The 21,957-nt window shown below is 37.7% G+C and overlaps 1 long non-coding RNA gene across 1 annotated transcript in view; it reads left to right on the top strand.

The window, feature by feature from the left end:
- LOC112932532 (uncharacterized) overlaps positions 1–21,957 on the top strand; it is a 192,439-nt gene that overhangs the window by 73,482 nt on the left and 97,000 nt on the right. Inside the window, exon 4 of the long non-coding RNA XR_003237485.2 lies at positions 11,167–11,253. This is a non-coding gene — a long non-coding RNA (uncharacterized lncRNA). The remainder of the gene's footprint in view (positions 1–11,166; positions 11,254–21,957) is intronic.

The raw sequence follows: 21,957 nt of genomic DNA, 5'->3' as shown, positions 1-21,957 counted from the left end.
CAGTCATTTATAACTCTGTGATTAAGTATCCTGCTTCTGCTCCTGGCCCCACTATCTCTGATCTGGGACTTTTTCTCAAAATACTATTTTAGAAATCGTTTTCTCTTCCATTCAGTTATAGATTCCTCCACTCTCTTGAGTATTGCCATCAATTTGAATGTTTTTGTTTTATGTTTTACAGTAATTTCTTAATTTTCTAATGTGCTCGTGCCATCTTATAGGATTCTTTGTAGGATCTGTATAATTACCTTGTTATTTCAATGAAGCATTGGCAAGAAAGAGAGGTCAATGCCTCTGATTAATTACCTGAACTAGAGTTCTCATGTGAACATTAGAATAGTTTTTTTCTAACTAAAGTTATACCTAGATTAATTTGGGAACATTTGACATTTTTCACAAAGGAGTCCTTGGTACTGTCCAGTCCATATGGTACTATATAACTTATTAAAATTATACTTTCCCCACTTCTCCCATGCAATTTAACAATAAGTTATATCACATTTCCATCAAAATATATCTTGAATACAATTACTTCTCTGCTACTACCCTATCCAACAGTTGTTTTAAATTCTATCTTCAGTTGGTCATTGATGTTTTTGTATGGTATATAAATAAGAGCCATGCAAAGAATTAAAGTACAAAAAGCCACTTTTTTGAATGTGCAATGGTTCTAACAGTTTATTTGATTCTTTGGGGTTTTCCAAAGAGACCTTTATCATCTGTGAATAAGAAAAATTATACCTCTCCTTTCACACTTACTGATTTATTAAGGTCTTCTACCTTTAATTAGATAAATTGCAATCACTCGATATTGGACCAGAAAAGTATCCAGTTTATTGTTTCAAAAGTATATGTATCTGTTGTTATGTTCCTCACTCATAATGTACATATTTCTTTTTTTCCTTTGACATAGGCATATGATTTGTCAGATTGGGGCTTTCCTGGCCTCAGTGCCTTATTTTAAATAACACTCTTTGTCATGTTGAGAAAAATACTTCCTAATTTTTCTTACTTTTAATACAAAATTTATGTCAAGTTTTATTAACTTCCCCTTCAAAACCTGTTAAGGTGACTGTGTAATTTCTTTAAATCCTCAAAAAACCCTTTGAAGAATTTCCTATCTTTACTCCCATTTTAAAAGTCAGGACACTAAGGCCCAGGAGGTTAAATAATTTTCCCAGGGTCACATAACAAGCAAATACCAAAATCATAGTTCCAATTCTGATCTCTCTGACACTTTGCCCTCTTAACTACAACACTGCATTGTAGTTTTGAATACGTATACACACATACATGTACAAAACTCTTATATACACATAGAGTTTTTTACATTATATCTCTATTCTGATGCAAAAGAGCCTGAAAAGAGGAAGCAGTTCAAGATTCAGAAGGTTGAGAGGACACCATCCATTCAGAGGCTCTTGAGTGGTCAAAAAGAAGTAGAACATAGAGTAATTGTAAATCCCTATTTGCCCCATCTTAAGTCATCTTGTCTGGCATCAAATGCTGAGATTCATTTGACCATCCTAGCTTGTCCTAATGGTGTGTCCTTGCTACTCAACCTTGTCTGTTGCTCATGGCTTCCTCCACCAGGGGGCACGGAGTATCACTGGTGTTACTCCCTTGTCCATAGAATTCAGATTCTTCTAAAATGTCTCAATAGCAGTGTACTGGATAAAGTAAAGTCCCCACCCCCAAATTAATGTCCTCTCAGAACCTCTGAATGTGCCAGTATTTGGAAATAGGGTATTTGCAGATTTAATCAAGTTAAGATGAAATCATACTGTATTTGGCGGGCCCCAATCAAATGACTGGAAAGGAAGTGGATAGAAGGACTTGTCCCTAGAGCATTTGGAAAGAACACAGCCCTGATGGCACCTTGATTTCAGATTATCTGGTCTCAAGAAATGTGAGGGAATACATTTGTTTGTTTGTTTGTTTGTTTGTTTGTTTGTTTGTTTGTTTAAGCCACCTAGTCTGATTTGTTAGGAAACTAATATAAGCAGGAAGTCTCCCAGAGCCACCTCTCCAACACCTCCTCCCACCCCTGCACATCTAGCAGTCACGCAAACCACTTTTCTTTCTAAATGTGGGCAAAACTCCATTTTCATTTGGGGCTTACATATGAAGTACTATTCTTCAATCTCTAAAAGGGACATGAAATGAGTAAGTGGGGAGATGACTGTAGTTCAATAATTCTACATTTTGCTCTATACAGTTTTTTCAAACCTGATGCCAGCACGTGCATGAGCACACACAAACACACATGCTATTTCAAAGTCCTTTTCTTCTTCAGAATCTGAGGGTTGAAGTAATAAAGTCAGGCTTATTCCAACACTCTCAGAATAAACATACAAGTTGTCTTGTCATTTCTTTTATTTTCTTTCTTGATAACTTGTCTTTCTTTCAAAAAAAAAAGAGGAATCTTTCTTTGAGGACTATTCTTAAATGAAACTCTCTGGACCTCTGTGATTTGCAGGATGACATTTCTTTCATGTAATGAATTTGTTGTTTCAGGATTGGTCTTTCCCATTTCCTCTAGTGCCCCTTTTATTTATGAATTTCCTCTATTTACATGGTTTCCCACCTTTTTTCTGGGGGATAGTTAGATATCCTTAGTTCTGGGCTTCTGACTTGATTTTGCTCTTAGCCTCCTGTGACTTGTTTTTGCTCTTTACCATATTTCCACATTATGTACAGTTCTTTGGTTGTGTAACTTGTTTCATTTTTGGCAATCATTTTTTTTTTTTAAACTTTTCCAACTCAGTCAAACCTCCTCCAGGAGTTGGTCTTTCCTCTCTAGTAGCTTCTTCGGGTGGTGTTGCAGAACTGCTTAATTGAATCAGAGCCACTGCATTTACTTAGGTTTGTTCATTATTTCCTAAGCCTACACTGAGAGGGTATCGATTTTCTTTTATCAGACAATGCTACTGTTTTTCTGTTACATAGCTAAGAGGAAGGACCTGGGGCCTCTTTTTAATCCACTAGCTTCTGAGAAGTCCCATCTAATCTTTAGGCCTTTTGTGCCAGTCAAAATTCTTGTTCTTGATACTTCATTAAGTTCCTTTTCGCATGCCAACTGCCTCGCTTGCAAGTTGAGCTTTGCATAAACTTTGCTATCAATTCTTTGTTCTAAATAAATCATCCAGTGTTATGCCAATACAAATAACATATTTACTTCTCGCAATAGCTAGATCACAATCACAAGATTGACTCATCTACTTTTATCTCATGTTTTAAAACTTTCCTTGTTCAAGTAGGATCTCTATTAAAGAAAATTTAGAAAACGATCTTGTTTACACTTTTCTATTAACATTATTATAAACATTTTCACATGTTATTACAGAGATGTGCATTAACACACTTTTTTGGGCTGAATAATATTCCATTAAGAGGCAGCACCACAGTTAAACACTTCATTTGTAGAGGACGTATGTATGTCTGCTAAGCATCCTTTCCCTTTTCTTCAGGTAGCTACACTCTCTTACCTCACCTTCCCTTTGGAGAACTGTCCTTCCCTTTCTTTCCTCAGATACGGTTCTGATGATATTTATCTCAGTACTTTGCCTCTAACATCCCTCTGCCCCCTGTCCCAGTGACAGAGGGGCATATGTCTCAGGCCTGGTTAATCCTAATTCCTGCCATACTTTGGACCTAGCGCCAAGAGCATTCTTGTGACTCTAGTCTTTTCCCGGTTATATCATTTCAGACCCATTTGCTGCTAGAAACAGAAGACCTAACTAATAATAGCTTAAACCTTAGGGACATCTGTCATTTTACTTAAAAAGTCTAGAGATAGTGATTGTTACTGGTTGATTAGCATCCTCTCAAAAAGCTATGTTCAAGTCCTAACATCCAGCACCTGTGAATGTGGCCTTTGGAAATAGGGTCTTGGCAGATATAATCAAGTTAAGATGAGGTCATTATGGTGGGCTTTAATCTCTTATAAGAAGAGGACACCAGCATGTGAAGACAAAAAGGAAGGCCATGTGACAATAGAGGCAGAGACTGGAGAGATTCAACTGCCAGCCAAACACAGCCAAGGATCAACAACCATCACCAGAAACTAGGAAGAAGCAAGGAATGATCTCTCTCTCTCACACACACACACACACACACACACACACACACACACACACAAACGTTTCAGAGGGAACATGGCCCTGATTTTGGATTTTTAGTCTCCAAAACTATGAGAAAATAAATTTCTGTGGTTCTAAGCCACCCAGTTTATGATACTTTGTTATGATAGTCCTAGGAAATTAATACAGTGGTGCATTAAGATTCCAGAAACAAAAAACAGAAAACCTGCCATTATATGTATAGAGAAAAACTGGCCAGTGAAGGTGGAGGACATGTAAACTAGTAATCGTTCATTCCAAAAAATATTTACTAAATGTTTACTATGTGCCAAGAGATGCAAAGTGGCAAAAGGCAGCATGACTCGAATAATAGGATGCACAAACTTTATCACTGCTATTTTTATTGTGGCTTTTAGTAAATGTAGAGAGAAATTTATTACATGCCCAGCCCTCTGTATGGTGCTTTCAAGACATTATCTCACTCAGTCATCTCAATTGCCCTGTCAAAGAGTAGTTATCCTGAAATTTCCCACTTTAAACAAAGAGAAAACTAAAACTTTTGACCAACAATGTATTTGATGGACTGGTGAGTTAGATGTCCACATGCAAGAGAACCTAGTAAAAGCCATCTGCGTCTCACTCTTTGGAAAAAGACCAAATAGTTCTCCCAGTTGCAAATGTATCAAAGACTCACATCAAACTTAACCTGGCTACTGTGGCCCCAGGCCTTTGGCTTCTGCATGATTCCACACTGTGGCATCAGTCATTCTGACAATAGATCCACAGCAGGTTCCCTTTGGAGGTCAGCATGAGGACCCAGCCTCAACCACTGCCAGTCAGTTGGTATTGATTAGAGGCCCATAGTTTATACTGGCATTTGTAAGCTAGTCTAAAGTTTTCTAGTCCTGAGAGACCGAATAACCCAATGTAGGTTGTGGTGAACAGTGTTTTATATATGAAAGGAACAACTAGGAATGTGATTTGACGTGGAAAAGGAGCCAAGGGATGTTTATGCTTAAGAGTTGAATAATGCTTACCAAACTAAGAACAGGCACAGTATTATAAGAGATGTCCATTGGAGCCTGCCCAAAATGGGTTCTCTGTTTTAACAAATGAAAATGGGAAGTAATGCATAATGGAGGCCCTATAAAGTACTGCTTTTAAGAAACTAATTTAAACAGCATTTTCACGCTTGTTTGACCTTGGATGCATTCCTTCCTCCCCATACCCCCCACCTCCCTTTCTTCCTCCCTCTTCCCCTCTTTCTCTCCTATTAATGTCCTGTAGAACAGTGTATGTGGGATATCAGTTATGAAATCCTGAACTAAAGAACATTGTAATAGTGCCCCAGAGATGTTCACATGAAAGTGAAAAACAGCAGGATAATGGCATAGAGCATTTTAGGAATGTTTCTAACTACACATTGCAAAGTCTGGGTAAGACTCCTTGGCAGGAGGTAGGGTCCTTAATGATGCCAAAAAGGTGTGAGCACACTCTTTTTGTTATAGAATTATAAACAAAGTCATCTTGCATTGTGATATTTTTTGTAACTTTTCAACTGAAATTTTAACAAATTTTGCAAAATATCTAAAACTTTTTGAAAAAAATACCATTTGTGTCTCAGAACAGGAAATCTCAAAGTAGGCATACCACTTCTATCTGGTGCAGGTGTCACACAGCCATGAGTGTCAAGTGATGAGGTATAAACCAGAGGCCGAAGATAGACACAAGTACTTTTTCCCCTTTAAAAGTGAAGATATGTTTTAATTAAAATAGTTTAAGGAAAACCACTTACTTAATTAGGCACTTTGTTAAGCATAATATTAGGCACCAGCAATAGAAGCAAAAACACAGTCTCTGCCCATGAGAGGCTCACAGTCTACTGGGAAAGACAAGGGCATGGCCAGTAGATTGACTGGGATAGTAAAGGGATACTTAAAAGGGAGTAAACCCCACATGGAGGTTTCAGGTCATTCACTGAGCAGGTTTAAATGGAGGGGAGCCTTGAAGAATGAGTGATATTTGCCCCATAGGAGATGAGGAAAGAACAGATTCAAAGGTACAGAAGCCTGAAAGGTGATGTAAGCTCAGAGACCAATCAGTTCTGTGTAGAGAGGTACAGGGTGGGAAATATACAGGGGTGGTGGGCAGAGAATGAGGATGAAGATGAAGGGGTAGGTTGAGGCAGGCTTACAAAGCCTAGTATGGGATCCAGATCCACCAGTGCTGTGTGACCCTTGTTAATATGTCATCTCCCCTTTTCACACTTCATATATTTCACTGAAAGCAGTTTCTGGAGGCAGATTCTCGGGCTCGAATACTGACTTGTCTTTGCTTCAAGCTTCTTCAACTATAAAACAGTACCGACTTAAAAATAAATAAAATAGTACATCTTTAAAGGGTTAATGAAAGGATTAAATGCAGCGATATGTGCGCTTGACACAAATGAACATTTATCAGTGTTTGGGATTATTGTCACTATCATTGATGACATCATTCTCTTCATTGTCTGGAAGGATATGCTAAAATAACATATATGAAAGTGCTTGGAAAACTGAAAACCAGAACTGTTAGCATTACCATGCCAATAATGTGCTCACTACCCATGTGCCAGCATCTCTTCAGCAGGGCTGCCTGCTGGCCTACCACAAATGTCTCCACAAATGGTATGGTGCACAGAGATGGGGCACCATCCATTTAGATTAGGGTTGATAGAGGTGTCCTAGGTGTTGACTGGAGTGCTGGTCACATGGATATAATACATATGTCAAAGCCAATAAAAGGTTTACTTAAGACCAGTGCATTTAAAAATATTTTTGAAAATCACAGCTTAGAGTCCATGGCACTTCTGGCAGTTTGGGCTTGTTTCAGATCAAAGCAGTGACGCCTTGAGACCACTCATGCCTCTGCTTCAGTCCTGGCACAGAGTCATTGCAGAATGCATTGCAGAATGCAAAGACCTTAAGTGACCTTTCTCTCTCCATTTCTACCAGTTCTCTGTCTCTTTGGGTAAAGAAATGAGGCAGGAAAAATCTACTCTTTGCCCCCAGGTATGGACACATTTGGCTCAATCCATTCCTCTCAGAATCTCCCCCTCTCTCACAGCTGGCTGGCTGACTTGCCTCGGGACAAATTTTAAGTTCCCAAACTTTCAGAATGCTTTTTTGAAAAGCAAGTTTCTCTTATACAAAACAACACCTTAGAAAATCCAAGCGATTTATTTTTAACAGATTCTTAAAGTGCCCTAAATCACCAAAACTTGCCAGCAGGGCACGATGTAAGACTCGGCCATCATTATCAATCAAGGTACTGGGTCTGCAGTGAGCGGGGCACCGAACAAAGCTAGAGGCACAAATTAAGGATGTTTTCTGAGCTAAGCCCCTGGTGGGCAGGGGGCCTGTCTGGCTAAATTGCTTTGTGCCACACAGAAGAGAAGAAACGAGCAGTTTTTTATATTAGTGATGGTTATGTGCTTGCTGTGAGCCTTCAGAAGTAAGCAAAGGCCAGAGCTGTCTGGGGTGTTTGACAGAAGATTTTCTTGGGGGGAACACAAGACTTAAATCCTCAAGCAGGTTGAAGTCTCCTGGCAAAGGAATCATGGAAAAAAGGCTAGAATTGCCTCTGAGCTCCAAATGCCTAACAGAACTCACATTGATTTGTTTATAGTTCTTGAAAGACATGCCATCAACTACTAATGGTTCCAGAAAAACTGAGGAACAAGTGTCTGTTTCAGAGGAGTGTGCATCAGCAGCTCCCCACACCCAAAGCCCCCAGGAGCCCTGCAGTCCCTCTGCTCACCTTCCCAAGCCCCTTTCATCCAGCCTGCATTTTCCTGACTGTGCTCAAGTGTGTCTGAAGAGAGATCACCAAGCAAAACAGCTATGTAGGTCTTCCTTTCTCCTTCTTTTCCTCTCTCTCTTCCCTTCTCCCTCCCTCTATTCCTCTCTCCCTCTCCTCTTCTCTCTCTCTAAACCTTTTACACTGCAGTTGAACAAGCCCCTGGATAAAGACTTTATCCAAAAACCCCCTCTTTAAAGTTATTTCAAATTTCTCTGCAAGGCTTTCAGAAATCTGTTTGTTTGAGGGCAGAATTAGATGTGACCGGCGTTTTATTGTGACATAAAACCATATTTCTTCCCTGGAAGATTAAAAAATAAAATCGGTTAATAAGAAAAGCTGTCAGCAACAGAAAATGGCTGACATAATCCGTTTATCCTCCGAGCAATAAAGATATTGGTCCTTGGGAGTCTATCCTCTCTCTCATGTTATTTCGCCCAAAACATTATCTTCCCAGCATTCTGATGGATTAAGAAGTCATATGGGAGATAGCAGGGAAATGACAGATACAAAAAAATATATAATATCCTTTCATTTCCCCTCCTCCCTCCACACTCACTCATATTCCCCCTCTCTCTTCCTCCCTCCCCTTACCAAAAACACACACACACTTTATTTTCTCTCTTTTCCCTCTCCCTGACACCCTCCCATTTTTCTCACCCTTTGGAAAAGAAATAGATCTTCTTTTACCCACAATTCCAATACTCTGATAATCCTAATAGGGGTGATGATGCAAAGTGGCACTGAAGTCGGTGCCTGCTGTGTGTGTGTGTGACTTGCACACATCTACATAGACACAGATCACCAAATAAAGAGATGGACCCTTGATAAGGCTGTTGAACACCTAGAGAGAAAGAGAGTTAAGTGTATCTAGCCATACTCGTAGATTTTTAATCTAGGATGTCTGACAATAGCATAAATTTCAGGAACAAGGCTGAAGGAAGCACAAGCTAAAGGAAACAATAAATGGAGCTTTGGAGAGGCTACAATTAAAATACTGTTTGGATTTTAGGGGATTAAGAAAAAAATTTACAAATAAAAATAAAGCACAGTGTGGCCAAACTTGTTTTCCTCTTTTCTCAATTAATAGTACCAATCACTACCTTTTCTCATATGCATGGAGATTATTCTGAGGAAGAGATTCTTGAGATCATCCATCAGAACCCTCAGGATACTTTTAAACTGCTTTATAAATAATCCCTAGAACCCCTTCTTGGTATTTTAAGGAGGGATAAGGGGAATGCAAATAGAAACTAAGCAACATCTCTAAAATGTATTCTTTGGTTTGGAATGTTACTCTCTTTTCCATCTAGGTCTCACCACTCTCTTTTTAACATGCTGCTTCTCTCAAGTGATACACCAGCCTTTCGGTCAGTCCTAGGAATTTTGTTCAAACAGCTAGATATTAAGTCTTACTGACCAAGCTGTGTGTTTCATATGAATTGAAAGAAGAATATTGTGTTTCCTGGGAATCTGACCATGTGAGTTTACTGCCAACATGTATGCTCTCTTAGGTAAGATCACAGGTAGCTGAGAAGGAATCATAAATACCAGGAGGAGGTGGTGAGCCCCCAAAATTGTGGTAGAATGGAGGATTTCTGGAAATGATTTTCAGTGTCCATGAAAGTGGACAATTACGTATGTATGTATTTATCTACATGCATATATTCAATATCTAAAAATCATCTAAAATATACCACTCACAATTATTTTTTAAGTTCACCAGTCTATCCTCACCTAAGTTACCAGAAATGGAAAATAATACAATTTCCCACTTTTCTAATAGCTAATCTTCAGGTATGTCTGTGCCTATAGTATCCTCACATGGTATAAGGATAAGAATGAACCAAGTTAAGGGTAAGAGAGAAGGTGAGATGAGGAAGGTGAAGGATGTGGTTTGGGGATCCCAATTCATAAATTACCTTTTTTTTTAACTTGACAGTTTGCAAATGACATAATAGAAATACCATCAGGGTTCCAAGGAGAAAATAATTTTGATTTCTTTCAATTCATATACTTCTATGTACTCACATATTTCTGCAGCAAATCTTTCTGGGGTTACAACTTTCTATACATTTTGAAAACCAGTTGCTATAGAAGGCTTAAATTTAAGCCTTGCATTGTATAAAATACACTCCCATAAAAAAATGATGTTACCCACTCAAAACAAATATACACATTTTATTATGGCAAAACCTCTTTATTTAAATGGCTATAAAACCGGATGTTGAGCAAATGTCTACAGCAATTAAAAACATTGTGGCTTAAATTCATAAGCCACAATTACTAAAGCTAAATGTTTCACTGAAAAAGAGGCTGTTTCTCAATTAAAAGCCTTTAGTAAATAAAAGCTGCTTGAATTTTAAGTGTTTGGATTCTGTAGCACAAAGCTGAGCACCTCAAATATTTCCATGTGATGGTATTAATGATTAAAATAGAAACCCTGAATTAAATTAGTTCCTAGTTCGACAATTGACCATGCCTAAAACACAATTCATTTATTACTTCGCTGAATATGTTATTGTCATTGTGTTAAACCAGGCATCATAAATCATCCTAATGCAAGGCTTAATATGGCCATAAACCACTGCTAGAAATTGACTAGGAATTAGCTTGGAGTTGATTACAATCCCTGGATTATACATTTTGCCTAACATTTGTTCATTCTTCTTCAAACAAACATTTAGTGAGTGGTCACCATGCATCAGGTGCTATATCAGGTGCTGGGAATCTGTAGCTAAACAAGACAAGGTCACTGCCTTCTGGAATGCCAGTCTGGCAGCAGCAACACCTTGATGTGGTGGGTACTCTGACAGAGGAGGTAGAGGGCTGGAGCACACTGGTCATTCCCCAGAAGTAGAAGTTCCAACATAACCTGGGTGTAGTGCCATGGCAGTTCCTTCTTCACACACTACTGGCGTGCTCAGGTGCCCAATATCAATGCGATTCTGGGAGATAGATGCCAGGGTCTCATCTCCAAAGTCCTCCCAGGACTTTGTTGCAGGGGAGTTTATGGCAATCATGGTGATGAACATATATGTACCTACCTCTGTTGTTGAATTACCTGCCCATCATTTATCTAATCTAATGACCCTGAAATAATCACAAACTACAAAATGGAACAGATTAAATTTAAATAAAGTTCTCTTCAAAAGCACTTTAAAAATTGAAGACTTATCAGATTATCTTTATTATAAAAATTATAAAAATCAAGACATTTCTAATACTCATGTTGTCTCCTTCATAGCACCAATAAAACTCTATGGAAATTCTAAAGGACCTGCCTGTTTCTCCAATGACATTGTGAGATCCTTGACAACTGGGGTGGTTCATGGTGAGTGGTCTATAAATGTCTGTCAAATCCAATCAAATGGAAATATTTTCTAGTTAATAGAAAGTATAAGTCATCTGTATTGAAAATTACTCAGTTTATCAATAGCAATGAGTTACCTTTTTTCTTGTCAGAGCAAGATGTCTAGATGGTTGGTCTATATAAGTCTTGACCTGGTCATGAAGTAGGTTGTTCTACTTAATGAATGCATTTAGGTTTACAGAGGATTACCCAAAATACTTTATTTGGGTTACCAATTTAGAAAGGGGATCTTAAAATACAATATAATTCTCTATAGTAAAACTAAATGCACAGGATTAAATTGTTGATCCAGGAGGCAGGTCATCGTGAAGATAAAGTTATCACTTTCTCAGAGACTACAAATGCTAGTTAATGGCATTCTTTCAGTGAATTATCACTGGCATATGAGACACTTTTAAAAAGAAACCCCAGATTTCCTCAGGTCCACTTGTACTGTTCTGGGAGCTGCTTGGCAATTTTTTTTCTTATGGAATTCCCTGGTTGCATGAATTTGATTGAGCACTTCTAGTAATGTAGTGTATGCATTTGTGTGTGTGATTTAAATTACTGCATCTGCAAACTACTAAGCACTCATTTAGTTCTTGCAACAATGCTCTGAGCCAGGTACTATTATTATAGCCAATTTACAAATAAAGACACTGGCTTAGAGTTTATTTGCCCAAGGTATAAAACCAGGACTTCATAAATCCAGAGCTAGGATTTCAATGTTCTTTCTCTTAATTACTATTCCATACTGCCTCCATTCAGTTGATTTACAGAAATATTAAGTAAACCATGCAGAATTTAATAGTTTCCTCTCAGTTAAATAAAACTTGAGAGGAAAATGTGAATGAAATCTTCAAACTTCTCTTAGGGGTTTGGTCTCAGTTTTTCCTCACCTGGATCTTTCAAGATGATTGTTATCCACTTTCCTGGCTAATCTGCCATTATTCTTTTTACTTTCCTGAGGTATACAAGTCTAAAGTCAGGCAAAGGTCCGTCCTTACCACTTAGTCGATCAGTAAGGACCTGCCACAGGCTCAGCCCCATGCTAGGTGGCATTGGGAGTAAATATGTTTAGAAAAAATCCAACTGAAGTGCAGTTCTAGAAAAACTCCAGGTCATGGATATAAGGCTAAAATGAGGAGACAAGGAAACTAGGGTGGTTTTCAAAATTGAAGCCAGGACTTATGCACATGCCCTCTGTTTTCTTCTTCATTCTTCCCAGGAATGCACAATGAATAGTTAGAAGAGATCTGCATCTGCAAGGAAAGCTCTTGAGTAGTTCCTTTTGCATCTCTTGCCTTCTAATGAAACTATTGAATATCTCATTTAGAGTTTGTTGTATATAAATTTAAGTAATTAAAGAAAGTTTCCAGCTTGGAAACACATGTGCAAGTAAAGTAAAAGTCATCTCCTGATTGAGAAGAATAAAAGTTCTTCCTGCTGCTATGCAGATATGCATAAATATCCCAATTTTTTTTTTAAAAAATCTCTTTTTCTGATTGAGAGGGACCACTTGGAGCATAGAAAAGCTTCTTGCAGAGAAAGTAGTTCCCTCATGTGCAAAGCAGGTACAGGAAATATAAATCCCTCAGATTAGTTTAAGAAGGCTAAAGATAAGGCTCCTTTATAACAGCAATTAGAGGCCAGCACATGGACTCTAATTAACATCAGCACATAATGCTGACAGGGAAGAAAGTTGTCAACCTAAGACGACTTTGGACAAGTTTTTGATACCCAATATGTACATGAGAGGAAGAAAGAGATACCTTTTTAAAGCAGAACAAGAAAATCTACAACTGGATGAATAAAGAATGATACTTTCGGTCGAAAACGTGGAAAAACTTACATATATTTCTTTAACTCTTGATGTGAATGGCACTTTCTTTAAATTTGGTCTGCAAAACCAATAATCAGCTAAATAATAAGAATACATTTTCTTTTATTTACAACTTATATGTTAATATAGTAACTATTTGCAACATGTAGACAATATCTTGTATAAGAGAGCTCTTGCAAATCAGAAAATCTCTGTAGAAATTTGGGCTAAGGATTAAAAATAAGCAATTCACAAGAGAAAAATCCAAATGGCCAAAAAGAAAGACATGTAACAGAATGTGGAAGTAAATGAGTGAAAAAGCAGATGCCAAGGATCATCAGATTCCAAAACAATGATTGTAAAAATCATTTTAAAAAATGATTGTAAAATCCATTCTGCCAACTCATAGGATCACCCACCTCCAGGCTAAAAAAAGGAGAAGCTGAAATGTTCAGTTGAAAAGAGTTGTCAGCGTGCCTGTAGTTCTTCTCCCACCCCCACCTCCTTTCTCCCAGCCTTTCTCATCACCTCCAACCATTGTCAGGATTCTCTAGAGCATGACTTGTGGTTCCCTAAGTCTGCAGTAATGCAAGGACTGGATTTATGTTGTCTAAGAAGACCAAAGGTGGAGATTGTGTCCAGAGCTCACAGAATGAAAAGACATATCAGGAACTAGTTCCTTCCAGTAATGATGGGTTATGTCTGTGTATTAAATAAATCCAAGAGAAGCAATAGGATTTTTGTAAAAGACCATACCAAGTGAGCATCTTTCTGGAAGCCAGACAACCTCAACAGAAACAGGTTCTGGATACAGAGAGAGCCGGGGTACATAAGATGCCAGCCAATGAAAAAGAGAAGACCAGGAAAAACTCATCACTCAGGTTATATCTGACTCCTCTGGAGTTTGGGGGGGAACCAAGTTTAGAGAAAACTACTCTTTCACTTATTCAAAGTTTTTTAAAAACTGTATTTTTTTGTTAAAAACTTTTTAAAAAATATTTCATTTATTCATGAGAGACACAGAGAGAGAGTGAGAGAGAGGCAGAGACACAGGCAGAGGGAGAAGCAGGCTCCATGCAGGGAGCCCAATGTGGGACTCGATCCCAGGTCTCCAGGATCGGGCCCTGGACTGAAGGCAGTGCTAACCCGCTGAGCCACCTGGGCTGCCCTACTAAAAACTTTTCTTAAATTAATTAGCTAATTTGCACAAGTTGGGAAACTTGCACAACCACTCTCTTTTCCTTATTGAAGGCTTCCTACCCTAGAGCATTTTTTAAATGGGGGAGATGAAGTTTTAGAGTAGAAAGGAGTATTAAGTTATATATGACACTGGACTGGATATTTTAATTTGTTCTGTGAAACTGTTCTTAAAACAGGAAGTGACAGAAGGACTATTTGAAAAATTATAGAACCTGCTAGAGGAGTCTTCTAAGGCTCCTAGAAGAATGTATCTGCAGTGGTTTGAATGGATAGTAGAGAAATGAAAAAACTTGCTTTACCCTACTAGAGCTATTTGCTCAATAAACTGGTTACAGAGATAAAAATTTTCAACTTTGTAAGGAAGGAAAGAAGGAAAGAAGAGAGAAGAAAAAAGGGGAAGAAAAGAGGAAGTACAGGAGGAAAAAGGGATAGAAGAGAGAAAAACGGGGAGGAAATAAATGGCAAAAGGAAAGGATAGAGGGAAGGAAAGAGGGGAAGGAAACATATGCTAATAGAAACAACCAGATATCCATTTTCATGTACCAATTTGGCAAAGATGTTTTCTAATAACCAGAGAAAGCACTGTTGACAAGAAACAGACGTTCTTGTATACTGTTGGCAGGAGAGTTAATACAACTTGCTGGAGAGTTTTTGGAAATATGTATCAAATGTTTTTTAAGAACATACTCTTTGATATAGATATAACTCTACTGCTCGGAATTTATTCTAAGAAAATAATTGTGGATGTGAACAAAAGTTTTGCTACAGAGATATTCAATGTGGTGTGTTTTATAATAAAAAAACAGGGTAAGGATCAAGTAAACTATGTAATCCTACAGAAAGAATATATATATTATATATATACACACACACACACCCTTGGAAGTGTATTTTAGTTTTAAAAAGCACCTTTTAAGAGTGTCTATGGTATATAGATAACATGTAATGTACACACACACATATACATACACATATATATGTGTGTGTATGTGTGTGTGAGATGGATGTGGATGATATACATCAAAATGTTAAAAGTAGCTAAACTTTGGATGATGAAATTATAGATGATTTTTATTTTCTTCTTTTTGCTTAATTTTCTATAGTAAGCATGCATTACATTTGTAAGAAAAGCAAATATTATGAGGACATAGGGAGAAGGTGGCCATATGTAAGCCAGGAAGAGGTTCCTCAGCAGAATATGAACTTGATGACACCTTGATCTTGGATTTCCCAGCCTCCAGAACTATGAGACACAAATTTCTGTTGTTTATGCTACCCAGTATGTGGTATTTTAATAGCCCAAGCTAATACATCATGCTAAATGGTGACAAGATTAACGGAGACTGAAAGTCAGTAGAGCTTTGGGGACCTGAGAAAGATAAACCCACGGTTATCCAGTGAAGATGCTAAGGATGATTCCAGAAGGAAGAAGGGAAAATTACCCACTGCTGAATTCATGAAGGGATATAGGTGTGGCTTTTGAGGATGGTTAAAAGAGAGAGAGAGAGAAAAAAAAAGACAGTGTCTTCCTATACTACTCTTCACTTCCTTCTACCATCCATCTCCAGTGTTATCCTTTTCAATCTAATTGTTTCAACTCAGAGTGGCTTCTAGGACAAGACGGAAGAACTAGCACAGGCAAAGAATTCACTCTCCATTCCAAAACTAGAATGATATACAAATATTTTAAGCTAAAATATTCATTCATTTAACTGGCAAAAAATTAAGCTTGATATTACCAAATGTAAGAAAGAATGTGGATCTATTTATCTCTTTACATATTGCTTTTGTGAGTATAATTTGATGCAGTCACTTAGGAAACACTATGGCATTTCCTCCTGAAGTTGAGCATTCATATACCCTATGACTCAGTGATTCTGTTCCTAAGTGCAGCATAGAGAAGTTTTTGCAGTTGTACAACAGAAGAATTTCATAGCAACACTGTTCCTGGAGCAAAAAATTGGAAGTAACTCATATACCATGAGTAAGAGAGTAGATGAATAAATAATAGTATATACACAAAACAGAATATACACTAGTCCAAACAAATGAAATACAGTGACCCAAAATGATAAAGGTGGATCTTAGTAATATAATAGAAGGTGAAAAAGTCCCAAAAGAATGTGCACACAAATGATATTCTGTTTACAAAGTTAAAAATAATTAAAATAAAAATACTGCATATGTATAGATGCATTAAAACTATATGTTATGGGGATCCCTGGGTGGCTCAACGGTTTAGCACCTGCCTTCAGCCCAGGGTGTGATCCTGGAGACCCAGGATCGAGTCCCATATCGGGCTCCCTGCATGGAGCCTGCTTCTCCCTCTGCCTCTCTCTCTCTCTCTTTCTCTCGATGTGTGTGTGTGTGCGTGTGTGTGTGTCTCATGAATAAATAAATAAAATCTTCAAAAAAAAAGTAAATAAAAAATAAAACTATATGTTAAAGAAGCAAGGAAATCATGAAGCCAAGGATTCAGGAATATATTTACCTCAGGTGAGTGGAAGCAAGGGGATAAGTTGGTGAGGGAGACTCTGCTATTAGACATAGTTTACCATCAAATGTTTAGTTTTGGGGGGACTGTGGGCTAGAAGGAAGGGAAGGAGGGAGGGAGGAAGGGAGGGGAGAGGAAGGAGGGGAAGGAGGAAAGGAAAGGAGAGAGGGAGGTTGGAAATACGCATGTACACCCAAGTATGCACACACACACAAACACACACATACACGTGGGCCAGGGAGGGAAGTGTTTCAAGAACCAAGGACTATGGTTAATCCAATTCTGTGTATCTGAGATTTTATTAAAAAGAAATAAATGGCTATATTAAAAAATAAGAGAAAATATCTATAGACCCACAACCAAATAAATTTAACAAATACTTCCCAAAATTAAGAAAATACTTGCAGACCAAAATAATGAGCAAACTCTTAGCAAGTAATTGGCCACAGAAATGGCACACCCATCATAACTGGAGGTTCTGATAGACCCACCCACCCACCAGAGGTTTCCAGCAAGAGATTTCCAGCAGCATAAACAGCCACCATGTACCACCATAGCCAGCGGATTGAGCACTGTAATGGGCCAAAGTCCAGAACTGCTTTATCCACACAGAACAGGCTCCAGCTCTAACATAAGACATAGTTCTAAACCATGATTTCCAGGTCCCCTGGGTCATTTCCTAGTAGTTTTAATACCACTGTATACTGTGAGTCTACAAAAGAGGGTCATGGGGAGCACTTTCCCTCAAACTTATTTGACTACAAGACTCCTGTGGAACTAGTATTTATTGTAACATGTTGATTAATGTTGTCTTGTGGTGTTAGCCCATCCAAAGAATTTTGGGAATGTGATTGGTTGTGAGAAAAGAGGGAAAACTTGTCCTTTGACTAACCTGGTAAATCTAATGTCTGGTGTTCACCACTTCATCCTTAGTACTGTAACAGATATTCAGTAAATATGCATTGAATGAATTAATACAAAATTAGTAAATGATATGAGGGAAGAAACAAGAAAGGTCCATGGTATATGAACTGAAAGTGAAGAAACGAGATCTAGTCTGAGTCTAGGCTCCACCACAGACTAGAAATGTAATCTTGAGAAAATTCCTCAACCTTTGCATCTGTAAAATGGGGTTTCCTTACATTGCTGAGATATTGGGTAGCATACATGCAATACAGTATGTAAAGCACAATTCCTAAAACATTGGAGGTACTCACTGAAATTTCTATTTGTTAAATTATTTCCATTTGTTAAAGAATTTTGATCTGTTGGAGAAGAAAAAATAGCAGTCGCGAGAAAGTCATTTCAAGATAAAAAGAGGCCAGTTCTGGAGCCAGGAAGGAGGGCTTTAGCAGCAATTAGTACCAGCAGATTCTCCAAAGAACTAGAAGCCTACATTTGTGGAATACGAGGATATTTTATATCTCTACTTAAAAGCTCAGCTACATTCTGTTCAATGTGATTTTAAAGTTATATTCTAGTGCAAAGAGGAATTTCTTTGGTAACCTCAACTCTCTTTATCAGAGAACAGTTTCATGCCTCATCTTTTGAATGTAGGTAGTTGCCAAAGAAAAATGAAAATGAAAAGTGATGAGCAAACACCCAGCATGTACATTCCTAACATAACAGAGAATTTAGTACAACTCAGAAGTTATTTAGTCAGGAAAACAGTTCTGGTGGTGTCTGGAGCAGCACAAGATATTGTGCCTCGTTGTGCATTTTTTACCATTTTTTATTTAGCAGCAAGGGTTTACAATGACCTTTTAGGCTAGGTTCACCCTCGCTCTAAGCCCACAGTTTATGACTATCCTGGAGCAGGAAGCTATACAGAAGTCGTTCCTCCACAGCAGCTGACTTGCTGAGGGAGCTCCTTAGCTATGACCTGTCCTTGAGCCTACCTTGTGAGAATGTTGCCTGGATCTTGTATGATGCTGTGTTGCCCTATCAGTGATGTCCTGCCTCCTCTATCATCATGTTCACTTGACTTGTAAGTTACTTATCAGAGAGCTGCTTAGGGAGCTTTGGTTCATCTTTAATTGGAAATAAATTAATATTAGTGGATAAGATAGCAGAATGCATCCGGAGCTATACGGGTGTGTGGCTTTGAAGTACCAAGAAGGATTTTTCTCATGTATAAACCTGGAATTGTCAGTGGCTATCTTCCCCAGACCTGGAGGAATCACACACAGAGAAGAAAGGTCTGAGAGATAGAAAGGAGGAAAGCCCCACCGATGCTATTTGAGCCCTGGCTCCCACTGCCAGAATTCAAAATCACTGGGTTAGAGAGAAGTGTATCTGTTGCATGAAATTTTAAAAGTCTGAAGTAGTAAGATTCTAGATATTTTTCTTGTATTTGTACATATATCAAATATGTAAAATCAACATATGCATATATATATACAGGAATAATACTATATTACTGAGTTTTTTCAATTAATAATATAGCTTGCAGATCTTTCCCAGTCAAAATATACAACTCTACTTCATTCTTTTAAAAGGCCATATAATATTTCATACTATGAAAAAAAAATATTTCATACTATGTGTGATAGTTAATTTTATATGTCAAATTGACCGGGTCATGAGGTGTCCATATATTTGGTCAAATATTAGTCTGAGTGCATCTGTAAAAGTATTTCTGGGTAAGATTAACATCTGAATCATAGCCTGAGTAAAGCAGATTGCCCTCCCCAGTGTAGATGGGCCCTATCCAGTCAGTTGGAGGCCTGAATAGAACAAAATGGCAGAGTAAGAGATAATTCCTTCTGCCTGACTGCCTTCAAGACAGGACATTGGTTTTGTTTGTTTGTATGTTTGTTGTTTATTTTTTCCTGCCTTTTGAGTCTCAAGCCTGCCAGCTTCTAGACTGGAACTAAACTGTTAGCTCTACTGGTTTTCCAGCTTGCTGATGACAGATCTAGGGACTTGTCAGCCACTTTAATCACATGAACCAATTCCTTTAAAAATAAATCCATGTGTAAATTTATTTGTAGAGAGATTTAAATTGGCTTTCTCTCTGGAGAATTCTGACTAGTACACTATAATGAGCCATCACTTCTTTGACCATTCCCTATTATAGGTAATTTATATTGTTTTTAATTTGCCTATTTTAAATAATGCTAAATCTGTGTTGCTGGAATGGGTTTGTTTCTGTAGGAGAGATCCCAAAGAGTAGAATAGTTGGGACAAAGTATAAATACTATAAATTTTAACTTTTGCTCTATATTTCAGATTTTCATTACAAAGAGGCTTTCCTAGCTTTTATTCTCACCAACAATAAATCACAGTGGATATTTGTCTATACCCACATGCACACTGGATATTTAAAATATTTTTAAGTTGATAATCTGAAGACTAAAAAGCTACCATTATTACTTCAATTTTTTAAAGATTTTATTTATTTATTCATGAGAGACACAGAGAGAGAGGCAGAGACATAGGCAGAGGGAGAAGCAGGCTCCCTGCAGGGAGCCCAATGCAAGACTCTAACCCTACACTCAGGATCGAGCCTGATGTAGGACTCTATTCCTAGACTCTGGATCATGATCATGCCCTGAGCCAAAGGCAGATTCTCAACTGCTGAGCCACCCAGGCATCACTACTTTTTTTTTTTCACTCAATATTCACTTATATTTACTTATATTTTCTTTTCTACTGATCTTCGCGCCTAGTGTCATGTGTCTCCATATAGAATCATTCTCATTTGGCCTGATGAAATCCCTGTAGTGTTTCCTGAAGTACAGTTTTTACTGTTGATTAAATTTTTTTATTCTAGTATAGTTAACATACAGTGTTATATTAGTTTCAGATGTACAAAATAATCAGAACTTCCATACATCTCTCAGTGCTCATCATAATAAGTGTACTCCCTAAACTCCATCACCAATTGCACACATCCCCCTACCCACCTCCCCACATCCCCATTAGTAACCATCAGTTTGTTGTCTATAGTTAACAATCTGTTTCTTGGTTTCCCTCTTTCTCTCTCTCTCTCTCTCTCTCTTTTCCTTTGCTCATTTGTTTTATTTCTTAAGTTGCAACTATGACTGAAATCTTATGGTATTTGTCTTTCTCTGACTGATTTATTTCACTTATTGTTATACTCTCTTGCTCCAAGCATGTCATTGCAAATGGCAAGATTTCATTCTTTATTATGGCTGAATAATATTCCACTGTACATCTATCATCTCTTATTTACCCATTCATCTATCAGTGGACACTTGGGCTACTTCCATAACTTGGCTGTTTTAAATAATGCTGCAATAAACATAGAGGTGCGTGAATCTCTTCGAATTAGTGTTTTTGTATTTTTGGGGGTAAATATCCAGTAGTGTGATTACTTATCATAAGGTAGTTCTATTTTTAACATTTTTGAAGAACCCCCACCCTGTTTTCCACAGCGGCTGCATTGGTTTGCATTTCCACCAACAGTACAAAAGGGTTCCTTCTACACAGCCTCACCAAAACTTGTTGTTTTTGTGTTTTTGATTTTAGCCACTCTTACAGGTGTGAGGTACTATCTCATTGTACTCCTGATTTGCATTTTCCTGATGATGACTGATGTTGGGCATCTTTTCATGTATCTGTTGGTCATCTGGATGTCTTTGGGAAAATGTCCATTTATGTCTTGTGCCCATTTTTTAATTGGATTATTTGTTTTTTGAATGTTGAATTGTGTAAGTTCTTTATATATTTGGGATACTAACCCTTTCTCAGATATGTTATTTGTAAATATCTTCTCCCATTAGGTAGGTTGCCTTTTAGTTTGTTGACTGTTTCCTTCACTGTGCAAAATATTTTTATTTTGATGTAGTCCCAATAGTTTTTTCTTGCTTTTATTTCCTGTGCCTGAGGAGATATATCTAGAAAAATGTTGCTACAATTGATGTCAGGGACATTATTGCCTATGTTTTCCTAGAGGACTTTAATCTCACATTTAGGTCTTCAATCTATTCTGAATTTATTTTTGTGTATGGTCTAAGAAAGTGGTCCAGTTTCAGTCTTTTGCATGTTGCTATCCAGTTTTCCCAACACCATTTGTTGAAGAGACTGTTTCTCAGTGCATATTCTTGTCTCCTCTGTCAAAGATTAATTGACCATGTAACTGAGGGTTTATTTCTGAGTTTTCTATTCTGTTCCATTGATCTATGTGTCTATTTTTATGTCTGTG

Source organism: Vulpes vulpes, chromosome 11 (assembly GCF_048418805.1).
Source record: "Vulpes vulpes isolate BD-2025 chromosome 11, VulVul3, whole genome shotgun sequence".
NCBI lineage: Eukaryota > Metazoa > Chordata > Mammalia > Carnivora > Canidae > Vulpes > Vulpes vulpes.
Note: the sequence above shows the minus strand (reverse complement) of the source record. Positions and strands in the feature narration are given on the sequence as shown.